The sequence below is a fragment of the Falco punctatus genome (assembly GCF_963210335.1).
Source record: "Falco punctatus genome assembly, chromosome: 5".
NCBI classification, from domain to species: Eukaryota; Metazoa; Chordata; class Aves; order Falconiformes; family Falconidae; genus Falco; species Falco punctatus.
This window is the reverse complement of record NC_137584.1, coordinates 22,281,632-22,300,218: the sequence shown is the minus strand read 5'-3', so window position 1 is coordinate 22,300,218 and position 18,587 is coordinate 22,281,632. Positions and strand designations below refer to the sequence as shown.

At 35.8% G+C, this 18,587-nt stretch overlaps 1 long non-coding RNA gene across 1 annotated transcript; it reads left to right on the top strand.

Moving 5' to 3' along the window:
* The first annotated feature begins 702 nt into the window (after positions 1–702).
* Positions 703–14,912, top strand: LOC308064142. Its single transcript, XR_013928217.1, has 2 exons — positions 703–10,380; positions 10,421–14,912. It is a non-coding gene; the product is annotated as an uncharacterized lncRNA (long non-coding RNA).
* Positions 14,913–18,587: the final 3,675 nt, after the last annotated feature.

The following is an 18,587-nucleotide window of genomic DNA, read 5'->3' as shown; positions in this document are numbered from 1 at the left end:
TGGAGTTTTTATTGAGCAAAAAGATGGAGAACCTAATGTCTTTTCTTGTCCTAACTTCATGAAGTAAATTCTTAAGACTACAGACAACTATTTTGTGATATGTATTTTTTTTAATTAATATTGAAATGCTTTATACAACTGGGAAAGGTATCAGCAGGGGAGATTAAAAAACATATTTTTCCTCCCAGCCTGACCGTAATAGAATCATTCTGTAACACAATCCATAGTAATGGGAAACTGGATATCAAATCTTCCTGCTGGTATAATGCTAAAAAATGGGACATACTGATTCCTGAAATTCTGGAAAGATAGATGCTTTCATCTGAATATGAATTTTATTTTTTCTAGGATTTTGCTTACATGGAGAAGAAATCTAAAATTATTAACTTCAAAAGAGTCCAAGGATTAGTTTTTCAAATAATTTGAATTGGTAATCATACTAAAAGCTTTATATACACAACTTCCTAGCTTGTCCTAAAAATTACATTTTTTTTCTTCTACTTTTTGACCTGTTTCTAGACAAAAGAATTGTATATAGATGAAAGGGATAGGTGCTTTTGTCTCTCTTTTCCTTCTTTCTGGTCCTGCACTATTTTTCAGAATGTTTATTTTCTTACTATATTAATTTAAACATGTGTTGCTTAAAAATGTAAGCAAGCACTGAGACTAAAACTCTCAAGTGAATGTGTTACAAAAATGTAAGCAAGCACTGAGACTAAAACTCTCAAGTGAATGTGTTACCATTATTCTCTTAAGTTACTGTCTTGAAATATACTTCAGTGCAGTTTGCTAAATCTGCATTGTTTCTTCAATCTGATTGTCCATAATCTGTTTTCCTTAGCAGTGTAAGATCTTTGCCTTTTGAATTTCTTCATCTTCCATAGCTGTCAGTGTCTGGTACTTAACTACTGTACCCTTGCATCTTTTACATACTTATCCTTACACCCTCCTTACCAGACAGACAAATAGTTATCTGTTTTACAGATGAGGAACTTAAGCACAGAGAGTTTAGGAGCTAGGTCATAAAATGGCTTAAGAGTTATGACTTGAATGGTGCAATCTCTCACTTTCAGGTGTCTTTCTGATAGCAGAATACACAGGGCTAAGCTGTAGTTAAACCATTAGTACAACATGTACTATACAAATAAATACACAAGCACTAACTTAACCAGTTGGAAGTCCTGAGAAGGATGGGAATTAGGGACAAAGAACATCATTGTCCAAGTGCACCGTTTTCAGTTGCTGTCCCTGTGGCACTAACTCAGGAGTATGACTGCCATCTGAGATTGCATAGACCTGATTTTAAGTTTCCCTGTTCTATGAACAGTAGCAGAAATTTGTATACAGATTCCCTTTTCTCAAAGTCCCCATCTATTACTTCTGCCTGTTTTGAAAGCAAATGTTTCATGTTGAAGATTTTTATATCTTCTTCTTTGACTATTTAATATATTTATTGGGTCAAAGAAAAATCATCTAGGACTTATCTGGGCCTCCAATCTGAACTTATGAAGTAGTATCAGGTGGAAAGAGAATGCTTAGGCTCAAGACAAGCATTCAGACTATGCGTTGTCCAGAGATGCCAAGCCTTGAGATGCCTAGCTACAGTTTGGACAGCAAAGTCACCACTGTACCTATGGACAGGCTCCTGCACATCCACAGAAGTTGGCATTTGAACTTAGAAGTTTGCCCTTCTGTTTGAGCTGGAGCTTAGAAGTTTGAGCAGTTCAGAAGTAGCCAGGAAGACATTTAAATGCCATTTAAAACAATTAAAAGATTTCTATCCATTGCAATGTTAATGCCTTTCCATTTTCACTTTTGAGCACTTGGCAAGGAATTAGAAAAAGGGTTCTAGGGTAGCTCAGCTTCAGAAAACATAATTTTGTCATAGCTAGTTCATGCCAGGCAAAGATCCTAATCCTAAAGCTAGGTATTAGATGAAGACAGTGAATAATATGGTCATGAAACTAGGTAAAATTCAATATCGGGGGCATAATTTTGTAGATCAGTAGAATGAACAGATGATTAGGAAACCAGTGGACCCTAGGTTCCTGGGACTGCTTTTGCAGTTTTTAATCAAATTTATTGGTAAAAAGAATAAAATCTGGTAATGCAGTCAGGTTATTTAGTTCTGTAGACATGCCAATATTGCTTCTAAAAGTTTTAATGATATTCGCTATCTGCTCTTTCATGATGCATTTCAATTTTCTCGTATGACTATACTTTAGATCCACTGATAGCATCCACCATATAAGAATAATTGCAAGCCTAGTTAAAACATGCTGAGTATGCTAACTTGAAGCAAATATATCCTTTTGTAATAAATCTTTGACTTTACAAATAATAGAAGAGAGCTAACATTTATCAATGTTTGTGAGTTTCACATATTTATGCTTTATTGGTGAAAGTGTTTGAGAAGGACAAACATGGTACATAAATTATAACTCCCCAAAGAATAATTGATTTAACTTTAGAATAAATAATTTTGAAACTGAATATTCTAAATATTCTCAGACTTGAATAAAATAGTAAGTGGTTAAATATTGGTTAATGTCTTTAAATATTACCTAGTTTTTTCTTTTCTTCCCCTCCCCCCAAGCTATGAAACAAGCAGAAATGAAGTCAGATCTTAATGTCCTATTGATCTACTGGATAGTGTGAGTTTGTCATTCAACCTCTTAACATCTCATATTGGACTACGTGGCTGAAGGAGGCTGAGTTTAGTGCTGTCAGCTGAGGTCTAAAAGTCAGAATGGATGGATTTTTCTTACTCTACTACATAAATCTGTCAAGGAAAAAATACAATATGTTGATAATGTTTAGTTAGATACCTTTGAACTTGATGTAAAGCGTTATATTTAATCCCCAAAAGACAGACTCTAATGATAAAGCCTGAATTTGGCTAAGGAGTGAATAATTGTTCTGAAGTTACAGGAGGAATATGGTGAGGCCACGTATTATCTGGGTTGGCTCCAAGTATGAAAATGGAGGACATTCTTATTCAACATGTGGTGTAGATACAGTTTCTATTTACTTTTCTGATGTTATCACTAACAAAATTACAGATTAATCAGAGCTGAACTGGTAAATGTCTGTTTTCTGTAGAAGGAAGAGTAAATGAAAATTAGCAGAGGAGTGTATTTTCAGTGGTTAGTGTTGAGGATGTTATATGGAAGCACACAAATGTGCTAAGCAAGCCCTCCCATGGCAGGAGAAAGTGTGAACAGAATAACTCTTATGCAATTTCACAGTTTAGCTACAAGTAAAATGACTTCTTTTCCTTTGAAGCGCTTTAGCCTTCAAAGTACCATGCAGTTGTGTAACTTACACTATGATTTGGTTTTTGACATATACCAAGTGATTCTCAAAGGACTTCAAATAACCATTAGGTGTTATGGTTGTTATTTTCTGCATAGATTATTGTGTCATTTTCACAGATCTCTCATCTGACCTTGATTAAAATTCAGGAAATGTTTGCCTGTTGCCTATATTCTGGCCACAGAATAATTCTCTATTTTGACATACCTTTAATAAACCAGACATTTTATTTATCTTTGCAAAATGGAGCGAGATTACTGGTTTATTTATCCTTCATGCCCATCTGAGATGTAATTGAGAGAGTTGATGTTACTGACATATTATTAAGCTATTTCAGCTCTATATGTCATTCTGCAATAAATCAGAGGATAGCAATTTTGAGCTCTGTGCTGGCTACAAAATAATAGGAGTGCCTTAGAGTCTAGAAAACATATTAATAGTATTACCCAGTTCTCATTTTACAAGTTTTAATTGAAACCATTATCAAATAATGATTCCAGACCAGAAATAATTGTTAATAAAGTTCTGGAGATCATATCTGCCTCTGCTGCTTTAAGTTCTGACTACCCCAGCTAAGGGATAAGAGTCCAGCTCTACATCTTTTCTATCAGAAGACAGAGTGCCTATTAGAGTGGGTGAATAGAGAGAGAGAGTGGATATATAGTGCTTCTGAAATTGGCGCTTTTGAAAACTGCCAGCTGCTTTTTCTGGAAACTGAGGTTTCCCGCTCTATGGTATGGACGACATTGGTATCAACATCTGAAGTTTTACAGGTATGTGTCAGGTCCTGCCATAACATTTCCTGTGGGGCTAGGAAGTAAAAATCCAGTAAGCAGGGTGAGGGGATGGGCACAAGTGTTGTACTGCAACAGTTTGAACTGCTAACTTGCTAACAAGCTTGCTTGCATGTTCTTGGACCACACTAACTGAATTGGCCCTGCTCTGAGCAGGGGGGTGGGCAAGGCAACCTCAGGGGTCCTCTCCAAGGAAAGTGATTCTTGATTTTGTGAGGCTGCTCTTGTCCTGAGCAATGTCTGGGCATGAGCCAAACACTGCTCTCAGCACACTGTAATGGATGGAGCCTTCCAATTTTGGGATAGAAAAATGAAATGAGAGAGCTTATTTATATGGTTACAGGTTATACATACTTGTTCTACTTGCCCTTGGTACCAGGAAAGAGACCATGACTTTTTAAAAATGAGCATAGCTGTAGGGAAACCTTAACAGTAGGAAAGGCAGGGCATATTCAAATTGTACAAACTGTCTGCTGATACAAACCTGTTAAAGTGCAGCATTTGCTTTCCTGTAGCTTTCTGTGGACTGAGGTTACTGATGAGCCATCAGATGTATCTTCTGCGTCTACTCCCTGGGAAAGATACAGGCCTGTAAGCAAAGATCCTTGATATCCTGTTTTTCTGACCAGTACCATACAATCAATACTATTCCTATGCTATTACTATTTAGTACGATTTATTCGAGGTGGATTTTTAGACATAACAATAGATATATATGCCAAGGTATATTTTACTATTAACAATTCTGTAGAAAAGGAATGTTCCAGTGTACATAGCCACAAACATACTTTCTAAAGCCATTTCACAACTAGTCAAATAAAAGTATGTGATCCATAAATAGATTACTGGATTTCTACTGGAATGGATCAATTTATTTCATTTTTCATTAATGTTTTCTATAAAGAACACTTTGTACAATTTTCTAAGTGTTCCTCAAGACAGTTAATCATTTTGTGCAAAAGCCCTGTTATGGTTCATGACATCTTGTAGAGCTGTCTATGGGAAAGCAGTCCAGACTCAGATGAAGTATGACAAATGCAGAAGCAAGACAGCTGGTACTCTGAAATTTCTCTGGAGTCCATAGGCTGCACATAGCAGTGATGTTGCACGTTTGGAAGCTTTCATAACAAACTTGGTGGCTACATAACTTTACCTTTCCTGCAAACTGAACTTATGAATTGAATTGAATTCTTGCAAAAAAAACCCCACCCACTAGCAATTAGGAAAATGATTGGGATCTCGATGGTACATCAATGGTTGAGTTTTGTGTACGTACTGTATGTGAGTCTAGAAAATAGTTCACTACTACCATAGAAGTTAGAAGGAACATTTGAAATCTCAGTTTTTCTTTCAGTATCCTAATTACCTTATCCTAAACTCTGTTAAGGAAAACAAGTTTGATGCTTCTGATCATATGTACTTTTTGTGCATAAAGGATGAGTGAGTGGTTATCAGCCAGGGTTCCCAGCAGCAGAATGTCTTGTTTGTTTAATCTTTTAAGAAGCACATCAGCAAATATATCTGTAATGTGCAGGCTTAGCACACAGAAGTGTATGTGTATCGCTGTCCTCTCAATATTAACCTTACCCGAGTTCCTGTCACTCCAGTGTTGGTTTTGTTTGTGTACCAATTCTTTTATTAATTTAGGTTCAAACTAGAGACATGTAATGATTTCTGAATTTCTCTATGCGGGCATAACAGCCTACCCAGCTGGAGTGGCATTTCTTTCCCACCTGACACATTTGTCTCAGTGCTGTGAAATAAACAAAAATGTAAGAGCTCCTGTCTCGGCATAATTTTTTTCCTATGCCATGCCTTCAGAAGACAAAGTTAATGTCAGCCTTAGGTTAATGTAATAAAAGGGATAATTTGATTTCAGATGCTGGGAACCCTGGAAAAATTTCTTGGGGTCTTTTTAGTTGCCTTCACGTGCTTACTTACCTGCAGGCTGTAATGTCTTTTTCTCAAATATTTTCACATCAATTTGATAATACAAGATGAAACATACTTCTTGTGAGGTTTGATATAGTAGTTACAATAACAAAAGTACCATAATAACTGTAATAAAAACTCTTGGTGTTTAGTGTAGCGGACCCTCCCCTATGCTAAGTAAATAGATGATGTATGAGCGTCCATCTACATTGACATAAATTTATCAAACATTCTTACTATATGCTTGCATTGTGTGGCTGTCAGAAGTGGTAAAGGAATGGTAGCAAATGGACTAAATTTATTACAGAAGAATAAAATAAAAGGAATAAATAAAATGGAGCAGAAATACAACTACTTAGCAATGCTTAGATAGGAACTGGTGAGTTTGAGACCATTGAAAATCTCATGTTCAGAATCTAAATTCAAAGCTCTATTTTTAATACTGTAATTATTGAAGTATTTTTTTCCTGTCAGTCCTCAATTAAATTGAAAAATGAAAATTGCTTCTCACATCCTAATTTACCATTATAGTCATAAGTTAATATGGGCGTTGAAAAGAACACACTTTCTTGTGTTTCTGCATTATGATACAGGAAAAAGTAAAGATTTTTATACATTGTCTCATAATAACATCTTCATTTTGCTGGAAAACATGTCCAATTTCTGTAGATATCAAAGCAGTAATGAAGATGGTAAATCAGTAAGCTACATCTAAGTTGGGAGCATGACTCACTTATTAATGATAATTTCTTACAAATTGATAAGTAATAGATTTCCCACTGAAACTAAAATTATAATTTAGAATCTGACCTGAAAAGTGTTTTTTGAGGGAAGTGACAGTATTTCCATATTTTAGAGGTTGATATGTGGATATGAAAGATCAAATTCCAAACACAAACAGAAATCTTTATAATGATTATTTTTTCTTGTTTCCCCTTTTTTCTGAATTTTATATCTAGTTTATCACAGATTTTTACATGTTTGTTCCTCAAGAATTCTCACTAAGATAACTATAAATGTTACATTTCTGTCATACTATGATTTTTTATTTTACTTGTTAGAAAACAACTATTTCATTCCTTCTTGGAGAACTCACAATGATTAAGTAGACCAAAAATATCCACATTAATCAAAAGAATCCTGTTTACAGATGTCTTTAATTTTCATGGTAACATCTGAATGTATTAAAAGTGTAAACACCTATCCAGATTTGGATCATCTTAGATTTAGATGGCATCCTCTTGCCATTGTTCTGGAACTATGCCATTAACTTGACTTGGAGTCACGTAGGTGGTTAATTAACTTGATTTATTCATGTTATAAACTGTGTATCACTCTATGGCAAAAAGAGGGGAAGATAGTCTTAAGAAACTTGCTTAATGTCAAAAAGGACATCAAGAAAATTGGCAGCCAGAAATACACAGAAAGAAAGCATTTCACTAGTTTAGAAACTCCACAGTGAAGGTAGAATAAAATATTCTGGATATTTGGCTTGTTCTCTTACCACTTGGGGATAAAGTGTGCAACAGCTGACCTTTGAGACTGATTTTTTTTTTTTTTTTTTTAAGAGTTGCTGCATTTGTCACCTTACCCATAAAGACAACAGACAAAGCCATAAAAATACTGCAGAACAATATTGTAGATCGACCCTGCTGTAAAAACACAGCCATTCTGCAATATCTGTGTCAGGAAAATTATTCCCACCAAGGAGTTCCAAGAGTGTATTAAATGACAGTGCATTTAGCCACTGAATACAAGAAGCTTTACATCATCACCTCCATTGGCTGGAAAAAAAAAGTTGAGCACGCTTTCTTTTGTGTACTGCAGTAAGAAGGTTAAATAATGCAAATTTATTGTAGAGAAATATTGCTGTGTATATTGTTATGAAAAGTGGTTCTATACAAGATAATTTTTCTATGTATAATTATGTTTTAAAAAGTTTCTGTTCAGACAAGACATTCTTAAAGTGTTTCATAAAATAAAACTGTATAAAAATATATTTTAAGCACTTTACAGTTTTCCAAAACTCAGAATGGTTGCTATAGTTAACATTTAGTGTATGTGGTATTCATCATATAAATTTAGGTAACTAGGCTATTTAAAAAACTAAGAATAAGCTAAACACTCTGGGCTCTTTTCATTGTCAACAGAATTAGAGAAAAACATAAATACCTCCAGAAATATACAAGTAGCTCAAAAGGGCAATTCTTACCTTTTTAGCCGTGTACTTCAGAATGACATGACTAGCTGTTGTGCAGGCAGCAAACACTTACTGGCCTTGACTTAAACATCTAAGTGTTTTAGATAACTAAACTAGGTCATCAAGGTGTTCAAACAGTGCTTTATGGAATACAGGAAATACATTAATTTATTGTAGCTAAACTCCACACTGAAGAAGTATTCCGATAAATGAGCTACAGACACAGTTGATAGACATGAACTGATAGTGCACTAAACATATAAACGATTAATACGCTTGTCAGAAGCTAAGACATTTTATGCTCATTTAAGAAAAGAGATACTGATAAATTGTTTTATTTGGTTAATCAGTAAACTTCTCTGAAATATAATATGTTACATGATAAACGCAAACCTATTATGTTATAAGATAAAATCACTGGCATAGGAAAAGCACATTGAACACGGTGCCCTGTCAGTTTCAGCAATATTGGTGAACTTTCTCATTTAGATCCTTGTGTCTTGAATGCTTCATATCAACATCATCTCACTTCATATTTGGTAAAGTGAGTTTTTATTATCTTAACATGACAACACTTATATTGCTTTACTATGCAGTATGCTTAAAAAAGTTCTTTAATGAAAAAATCTTTCCACCTTACATAATATCCTGACTCATATGTTTCAATATCCTATGCTGTGTTTCCTATCATATGCTTTTTATTATGCTTATCAAGATCACTGTTTTGAGCATCGCTGGTTGTAAAATCAGATAATTTTGACTTAAGCTTACCATTGACCAATTTATCACAGGGAGTAGTTCCAAATCAATCAGAAACTATATTTTGATAAAAGGTTAGATGAGCTGAAGTATTTGCAGTCATCAGGCTGTGTACCTATGTATAATGGAGATGCATGGTGACAAAAGATGCATAAGGAAGCTTCTCAGGCCATCCAATGCAGTTAAGGAAAAAGGAACTAGAGATAGGTCTGCCCTTCTAGGCTTCTCAGCATGAACAAAGAAATAAATTAATTGAGAAATTTTATATTATGAAACAGAGGAAACTAAAGTACTGAGAAGGTAGTGCAGTAGGAAAGACTGAGCAGAATCCATAAGATTCTAAAATCTGTAAGACACTTTGGAAATACAAGAGGTGAAGGAAATTAACTTAATAGATGTGCTGCACTGTATCATATTCTTCTTGGGCAAGAGAGGATGCATGAGTGGTTCATTAAGAGACTGGGACTTTTTCCTCAGTCATTAGCATCAGTTTATACTATTATCCTGGCAGAAACAGGCAAGAAGTTCCAAGAACTTCCAGACAAGAATCTCTTTTCCCCTCATAAAATTGTTTTCTGATAGTTAGCCTGTTTTTTTTAACCTATATATTGTGAATCAGAATTTGCCACAAGTAACATCTCAGAATACTGTACCTGAGATGACTTCAGAAGGTTCATATGTATGGTTCTGCCTTCATGTCCATAGGGTAGACCTTATATTTATGAGGTGCTGGAGGGAATCACAGAAAAATCCTAGTTAATTTTTAAGATTTTTTTTCTTGTATTTTGTAGGACCTACTGTCTTGTTTTGTGTGCAATTATCTCAAAACTTTAATATTCTGAAAGACTTGGAATTGCTTGTTACTGGATTGAATTCTTTAAATAATTGGTCACTATTTTAAAGTTTTCTACGAAAATGTTCATAATCAGCATGCTGATAAGCAGTTACCTATTCAGTGCATGGTTTAGCAAACATTTCAGTGTTTGAATTCACCCAGTTGTAGTTAAACCAACGTCTCCACAGAAAATGCTTGACTATTAGTTAAATTTAAGTGAAGGTACATCTTCATGCGATTTTTGAATTCAAACAATTCAAGGAAAATAGTGAATAACCCAGGGGTATCCACTTGATCAGCTGAAGTAAAATTTACTTTTACAAAAAAGTTAAAAGGATAAAATAAGATGATCTTATAAGTTATTCATTTATTCATTTAATTTAATTTGGTATGGTCTTTTCCTGTGACTACAATTTTTTTTCCCCAATGACTAATGTGTTGTAAATTCAGATTTATTTATGCTGCTGTTTAGAAGAGTAAAATGTGTACAACATACAAATATTAACTTTTCTCTATTATATAGTTAGATGTTACACATTTGCAAGGTGTTCTCTATTATATAGTTAGATGTTATACATTTGCAAGGTGTGCAGTATTTTGGTTTTTTCTAGCATGTATGTACTAGTTATATGTCTACTACAAATAGTGTAATTTCATACTTAAAGGAAACCTAAATGTGCCAGAACCAAGCATTGATACATGTATATGTTGTATAGTATAGCTTGAGCTTTACAGAAATTCATAATCTAGTTTTGATTTGATCTTATGGTTTTAATTGAGTCTTAGTAAATATTCATGGTAACCTTATCTCTAAAATAATTGTTTACAAACTCTCTGAGAAGCTATAAACCAGGGGCCCTCAAACTATGGCCTGCAGGCTGGATACGGCCCCCCAGGGTCCTCAGTCTGGCCCCCGGTATTTACAGACGCCCTCCACCGGGGGTTGGGGGGGGAAAACCAAGCAGCCGCAGATGACTGCCTGCCACTGCATCCGCACGCCAGCCCCTGGTTAAAAAGTTTGAGGACCCCTGCTGTAAACACTCCTTCCTCTTGATCTCACTCACTCTGGGGAGTAGCTCCCTACAAGACCTCAAAGAACTTTTTCAACCTTTTTTCTTCTTGCTGACTTTCCCAATTAAATGGTCCTTCTCACCATTGTGCACTTCTAAGTTAAGCCTTTTTTATATTGCAGTATTCCAAGAGGAAAGCAGTGGAAAAGATGTTTCCAAGAAAATGACATTTTTTTCTACCCAACGGCAGCAACATGAAATTTTAGTTGAGAGCAGAAATGTGGTTGTTTTCCATTCCTTGGAACACAGTCATCCTGTCTGCAGTAGAACATCTTGTGATCAGGCATTTGGTACTTTTTTAGGTTCTGCTTTTGCTAACTACATATCCTAAACTTTCTCTGATATTACTGTCTTATTCAAAATTTTGGTGCTAGACCCATTCAAAACAAAATTTTATGCTCATTAATATTTGAAGATTCCCCCACCCCGAGATTCTCCATGTAGAACTGCTTTGTACATATAGTAAAAAGAGACCTGTTATAATTTTAAAAAAAGTTAATGTAAGTATCTTACATATAAAAAGAAAAGTAAAATCATCAGTATCAAATGAACAGGTCTAAATTTACATCATAATCTACCACAAAATCTTACAAATATTTATTTTACACTGAATAAAAGTCTTCTCCTGAGGGAAGCAGTGAGTCACTATTGATCAAGTCAATATTAGGTAACAGCAGCCTGACTGAGAAGACAGAAATAAATAATGTACCTTTTGTGAAAACCACGACCAAGACCTGAGCTAATATTAATCCATGTGGCTTCATTTATGTATCAATAAACATAAGCTGGGCATGTAGTGTTGCATATCAAAACTCTTTGAAGTTAAAAGAACTTACAAACATACATGACTATAATGACAGGAAGAAAAAAGAACCAGGAAGAAATTTTTATCTGAGAGTCAACTAAAGAAAAATCTGTAGAAACAGAGTGACTAAGGAAGCCTGTTCTATGGGAAGCAAGTTGACAAGGCTGCAGACCAAGACAGAAGAGAAGAACAGAGGTGGCAGTGTTGGATCAGTCTAAAAAGCAACAGACTACAATGGGATAAAAAGAGAGTGAAGGATGTCATATCTGGAATTGGAACACATTCAGAAGAACTATTTAAAATTACAGTCTGAAACCCCATTTGCCTACAAACATCATGTTTAGCTCAACACTGAGATGTGTTAATGGTGGTGTTTTAAAAACAAACGCTGTCTTCCACCCTTGGTTTTAAGCTTTTATAAACCATTATTTGGTTGGGGGTTTGGGGTTTCATTGTTTTTTTTTTTTTCTTTTTTCCTGTTGGTGCATTTAAAGGGAAAGGATATTGCCAGGTTATTTACTATTGCTTGCTCTTATTTTGTTTTTACATCTGATTTGACATTGCCACTACATTCAAGTTGCTGTTGGTGTGACACTGCATGCACCATGCTAGCACAGCACTACCATGGCATAGCCATTAGACAAAATATGAATTAACAAGAACTTACTGGAAGCCACTGGGAAGAAAAGGAGAAAATCAATAATAAGTTAAGTGCTAAATAATACATGGAAAAAACATCACCATGAGGTAAAATATGTTCCTATCGAACTGTCATCCATGCTTGAGAATCATGTCAAACTGCAGAAACTGAATGATTTTATGTTTAATTTGCCAAATAATTGCCCTATTCACGCATCAAACGCATTCCAGTTCACATTACAGCTCTACAGAATCTTTTCATATTTTCCTGTCAGTGTATTCATATTGCGATTTTTTGGGCACTTTCCCATTTTATACATTCCTCAGGGATTAGTAGCTATAGATGTTCTTATTCTTGTCAGTAGTCACTTAAGCAGCACTGTAGTTTTGATATACACCGCACTGTCCGTTCACATAGCAAAGCACTCTACTTTCAACTCTTTCTCCATCAATTAGACTGGAGGAAAAGCAGCAAATCATTCAGTTCTACAGTATTATATAAAGAAAGGCTACAATTAAAACAGTGACTTTCAAACTTTTCTGTGTGAAACTCCTTCCTGATAACTCTATTGCAAATTTGGTGCAAAACTGGGGGTATTGGGTAGGGCAGAGTTGCTTTTATATTCTGCCCATGGAAAGAATATTTTCAAAAAAACCCCATGCTGCTGGGTAGTGAAGTGTTCTTTAAGAACATGCCACATGCAACAAGGAAATGTAATCTTTTCTGTATGGTCAAACAATATTTCTAACTACAAGGTGGCAGTTAACAATGGTTTAGTGGACAAGGAGGCCTGGTGGTGAATGTCTGTATCGTTATCTAAACTACAGAAAAGTTCCACTGGGAAAATTTAAAAAAAAAAAAAAAAGTTTAATTGCCTTATAAGGTACTTTGTGCTGTTCTACCAGCATATTATGTACTCACAGATTCCCATGAAAGTAAAAAATGTTGAAATGACTGTGAGCATAGTAGGCTTGACCTTTGTCTAAAGCTCAGTGCTTTTTCATTATGATACTACATGCACCATCAACACAAGAAGAATGATACTACAAGCTCATTCCAGTGGAGACAAACAGTTGTTGAAATATTTTCAGGGTTTTTTTTCCTGGTCTTCCCTCTCTGCACATTGTGTCAGCAGACCATGAAAGATTTTGACTTCTCTGTAGGGGTTCATTATAGACAAATATAACTGTAATTTAATTTGGTTGTCTTAAGTACCAACTTTCCAAACTACTAGATGACTGATTACAAATTAGTACAATCATAACACAGATTTTTAAGTTGACTGTGTCCCTGACAAAATAAGTTACTTTATTTGATTACAAGCAGCAGATCCTAATGTAATACTTACAATGCCAGGGATTAAAGATATGGAAGCTGTAAGGCTGGCTTCCTTTCACACAGAAGTGTGAAGGTCCATTTCATTCCATTGTTTTTAGGCATCAAATTGGAAGTGTTGAAGTTAGGAGCTTCATCACTTACAATACCTATACAGGAGGAAGTACCTACAAGGAACTTCACATATCTGATGGAAGGATTCAGTCTCCTGAGATATTTCCTAAGCTACCCTATGAATACCTCTGTCCTGTACTACGTCCTGCTGGTATACTCTTTATACCTACACCCAAGAAGAGAATCACATATACGAACCTAAGTTCTGAAACACTAGTTTTTGACAGCTGTGGCATCGTAGAAGTTTACCTTAATTTGTTCTGTAGAAAAAAGAAAATAAATTAACCTAATACCTTACACTTCTTACGCTTCTTGTTTCCATACTTGGTCTGGCAGTGTTCTCTGAAATAAGATTCATTATTGTAATATGGGTGAAGAACAGCTGGTAATAAGCAGGTAAGAATAGACAGGAGGGCTACAGAATATTCTGAAGATAGATCCAAAGCAGAAGGGTTTTTTGGTTTTGTTTTTGTTGTTTTTTTTTTTTTTTTTTTTTTTTTTTTTACATTTTCCCTCAGGAGCAAGTCAATAATGGAAAATACAATATGCATTTATCAGAAAAATAACAGGGACAGCAAAAGATGAGGCTATTCCTCTAATCATCCTGTAAAGTGTAATCAGTGCCTTTACAGTTATGTTGAATTTTTTTTACCCTCTATGGTGGTGTCAAATAGGAGAAAAACTTCATGATCTGAATATTTGGTTCTAATTTTAAAGCAATTTCTTAAAAAAATAATTGGTATTTCTTCTCTAGGGCAGGATTCTTAGACTCCACTGTGATTCAATACTTCCTCCTTTCATTGCATGACTGAAGAACCTACAGTTATTCAGCTATTACTAGTTATGGAAAGTTTCATCTGAGTATGTACAGTCCCTTCCATCACCTGAATTTCAAAAATAATGTTTTCTGTCTGCCAAATAGGAAATCTGGTTACTTGCCACAGCTACACAGAAAAGGAAAGATAAAAAGGGAGAACAGGATGATATTGTTCCCTGTAGAACTACTGTAGCTAATTCATGTGGAGTATTGGTTTAAGAAAATCACAAATGTCATAATTGGAAATTCACTATGTTCCCTCATGGAAAAATGTATAATTCCACATCCCTGGCTGAGATGGAGTGGTTTACAGATTACAGAATTTTTTTCCAGGTTATTTTTGGTCTCAGACTGCATCGTTACATTAGTTTACATTTTGTTTCAGAATTCTAAGGTTTCCTGGAAGTAGAAGAGTTTGAAACACCAAAAAGAAGATGAAGAATAATAAAGTGAGAAAAGGAGAAAAAAATAATTAAAAAAAACCCAAAAGACAAGAGCAACTGATTCACTCCTTTCACTGTAACACAAATAGTATGAAAGTTGCAAGTAAAAAAATTAAGATAAAAAGAAACATGATGAGTCTAAATAACATCATTATATATGAATTAAACATTGACATAGACTTCACATCAAATCCTGGCTTTGAAAGTAGTCCATTCTGTGATCTCTGATAAATTATTCTTTCTATCAGATTCTCATATTTACCATATTTAAACTAAGTAAAATTTAAAAAACAAACAAAACAAAACCCAACAAACATAAAGCACATATACATGTATTCAGAAAGGGAAGCACTGTTATCCGTACAGAAGTGCAGGGATTAACTAATGTAGTTTTATTCACTTTAAGAACCATGTTGAAAAGAAAAGGTTGTTTTCAGGTAAGAACTTGAATAATATTGCAACCACGGTGTGAAGCTTTCCAGAGAGCTGAAGGTTCTTTCAACTGAAACAGAATTTAAGGTTGTACTTTTTTGGCAAAGCTACTCCAGAAAGGCAATAGATTTGCTCTTTCAATTTTTTCCTTCTCTTATCCTAAGTTCTCTTCACACTTGCTTTAGCTGAAACCTGTCCTAGGCCTACCTGACAGTTTATTTTTGAAAATTTTCACTGCTAGGCTCCTTACCTAGTGGACGATCTACAAGATCTCACGGGTCTCATACAGAATACTTTAAATGCTGTGAATGCCGGTAGAAAAACATTAATAAGTCTCATTAATGGCAGAACGATACCTCAGAAATTTTTGGCTTTCAACCCTACCCAGAATCTCCTCCTTTTCTTTACTCAGGCAGCAATCACAGGCTCACTTTATTTCTTTTGATAGACAGGTACAGAAAAAAAAACCCAACAACTTTTTTGAGTTGTCATTGGATTTGCTGAGAAAAATATTTACTCTCCTATCTTTTCTGCAGCTAAAAAAATTAAGTTTTAAATTGTTTCCCTTAACCTTAATATATTTAACATAAGAAAATACTTGTGGAGCTCAGAATAATGAGGTAATTACGACAGTAATAAATAAGGTAAGTAACAAAAAGTTCTTAGGTAAACAAGTTTATTAAACTATTAGAATGCACTGGGAGTTAACACTATGGAAGATGATTTTACAGCCTAGAGCAGGCAGCCAATTCTCTTTTTTGCTTGTTCAAGCCTTAGGTAGCTAAAATAACACTGATCAATCACCAATGCCAATTTTATGGCTCTTTGTCGTAAAGCAGACATAGTATAATTCATAGGGAAGGATGCATTCTTGTGCTGAAATGTTTCTTTATTTTAAAAAAGATCTGATAAAGGCAAGTACGTAAGAAATACTCCATGGATGAAACCTCTTCTATTAAGCACCAACAAGGCATTTATGGATGATGCATATGTGTTGACAAAGAAACACAAGCCAAGTTTTCACAGGTGTCAGTTCTGTTTTGGAACTGGAACAAACAATTAACTGGGGCACTGAGGCTGCTGTAGGCTTCATTGGCTATTCACAGCTTGATGGTGCACTACATCATTGGGCACAGGCAGCACACATGGAGCTGTATTCTGCCCAGAAAGTTTGCTTCATGCTTTGTTGGAAGGCATATGCAACAGCAAGACCTGACACACAAATAGCAGGCAAATCTGAGCCTTGTAAAACATATACATAATGTGGGAGAAATCCTAGGAAATCGGAAAGGGTTTTAAAAGAACCTGGAGGAATGAAAAGAGAAGGGGAAATGGAGGTACTGCAATAGAATGAAGAAGATAAAACAAAAGTGGCACAAAACAGTTGCCATTAGAAATGACCTGTGGAGATCATCTGGTTCAACACCCTTTTTCAGTAGATCAGCTACAGCAGATTGCTCAGGGCTGTGTCTAGTCAGGTTTTGAATCTCTCTACTGGTGGATAACCTGGACTAGAGGGCAACCTATTCTAGTGTCTGAGTACATTCACAGTAAATAGGTTAAACAGAAATTCCTGTATAAAAGTTTGTACTCATTGCCTCCTATATTTTCACTGGACACCACCACAATGATTGTGGCTGCATCTTCTCCACTTCACTTTATTAAGTACCCCATGAGAAGATCTCCACTGTGCCTTTTCTTCTCTTCCTAATGCAGCTCAGGAGGCTGTTGGCATTTTCTGCAAAGGGACATTGCTGGCTTATGTTCAACTTGGTGTTCACCATGGTGCTCAGGACCTTTTCAGTAAAGCTGCTTGCCAACCAGCCAGCGTCCATTGCACCCTTGTGTTTAAGGCTCTTCCTCCCCAGGTGCAGGCATTTCCACTTGCCTCTGTTGAACTTTGAGGGGTTCCAATAGACCATTTCTCTTGCCTGTCAAGGTTGCTCTGAATGGCAGAACAACAATTTAGTGTATCAGTCACTTTTCCCAGTTTTGTATTACCTCCCAACTTGCCGAGGGTACACTCTTGTGCCACAGGCCAAGAATGAAGGTGTTAAACAACATTGACCCTAATGTCATCCCCTGGGGTACTGCTCTGCTAGTGACTAGTCAGATGGACTTTGCATCACGAATTACAGTCCTCTGGGCCTGGCCGTTCAGACAGTTTTCAATCTACCTCACTGGTCCCATATCTAGCCTGTATTTTTTTAGTTTGTCTATAAGGATGTTGTGGGAGACAGTGTTGAAAGGATTGCTGAAATCAAGATAGCTACTGCTCTCATTCACCCTCACCCATGAAGCCAGTCATCTCATTGTAGAAGGCTATCAAGTTGGTCAAGATTTATGTCCCTTTAATAAATCCATGCTGACTACTCCCAATCACCTTCTTGTCCTTGACATGTCTGGAAATGGTTTCCAAGATTAGCTGCTGCATCACCTTCCCAGCAATTGAGGTAAAGCCTGTAATTTCTCAGATCCTCTTTCTCTCCCTTCTTGAAGGTAGGGCTGCTACTTGCTTTCTTCCAGTCTTCAGGAGCTTTCCCCAGTCACCATGGTATCTTGAAGATAATTGAGAGTGTCCCCACAATGCAGTCAGCCAGCTTCTTCAGCACTTGCGGGTGCATTCCATCAGGCCTCAACAAAGACTTGTGCCAGTTCAGTTTGTTTAAACCTTCCCTAACCAGATCCTCCTCCACTGAGGATAAATCTCTTTGTCCACACTTTCCCCCCAATATCAGAGGCCTGGGATTCGTGAAAGCAAATCTTACTAAAAAAAAGACTGAAGTGAGGAAGGCATTGAGTACCTTGGCATTCTCATTCTTCTTTCTCATGATATCCCCTCCTCTATTTTGATTATCTCTAAAGATCTTTTCCAACCTCGGCTGTTCTATGTTTCTGGGTTTTTGTGAACTTCAGCATTAATTATTTAGTACAGCCTTCTAGAGGTTAGAAGATGACTGGGAGAAAGGAAGCATTGCGTTCCTTCATAGATTTCTCTCCTCAGAGGCTTAAAAGGCTATTTCTGTTTTAAAACAGTGCTCCTTCAAGACTTCACTAAGGAACATATTTAATAGCATTGTAATAATGCAAATTGCT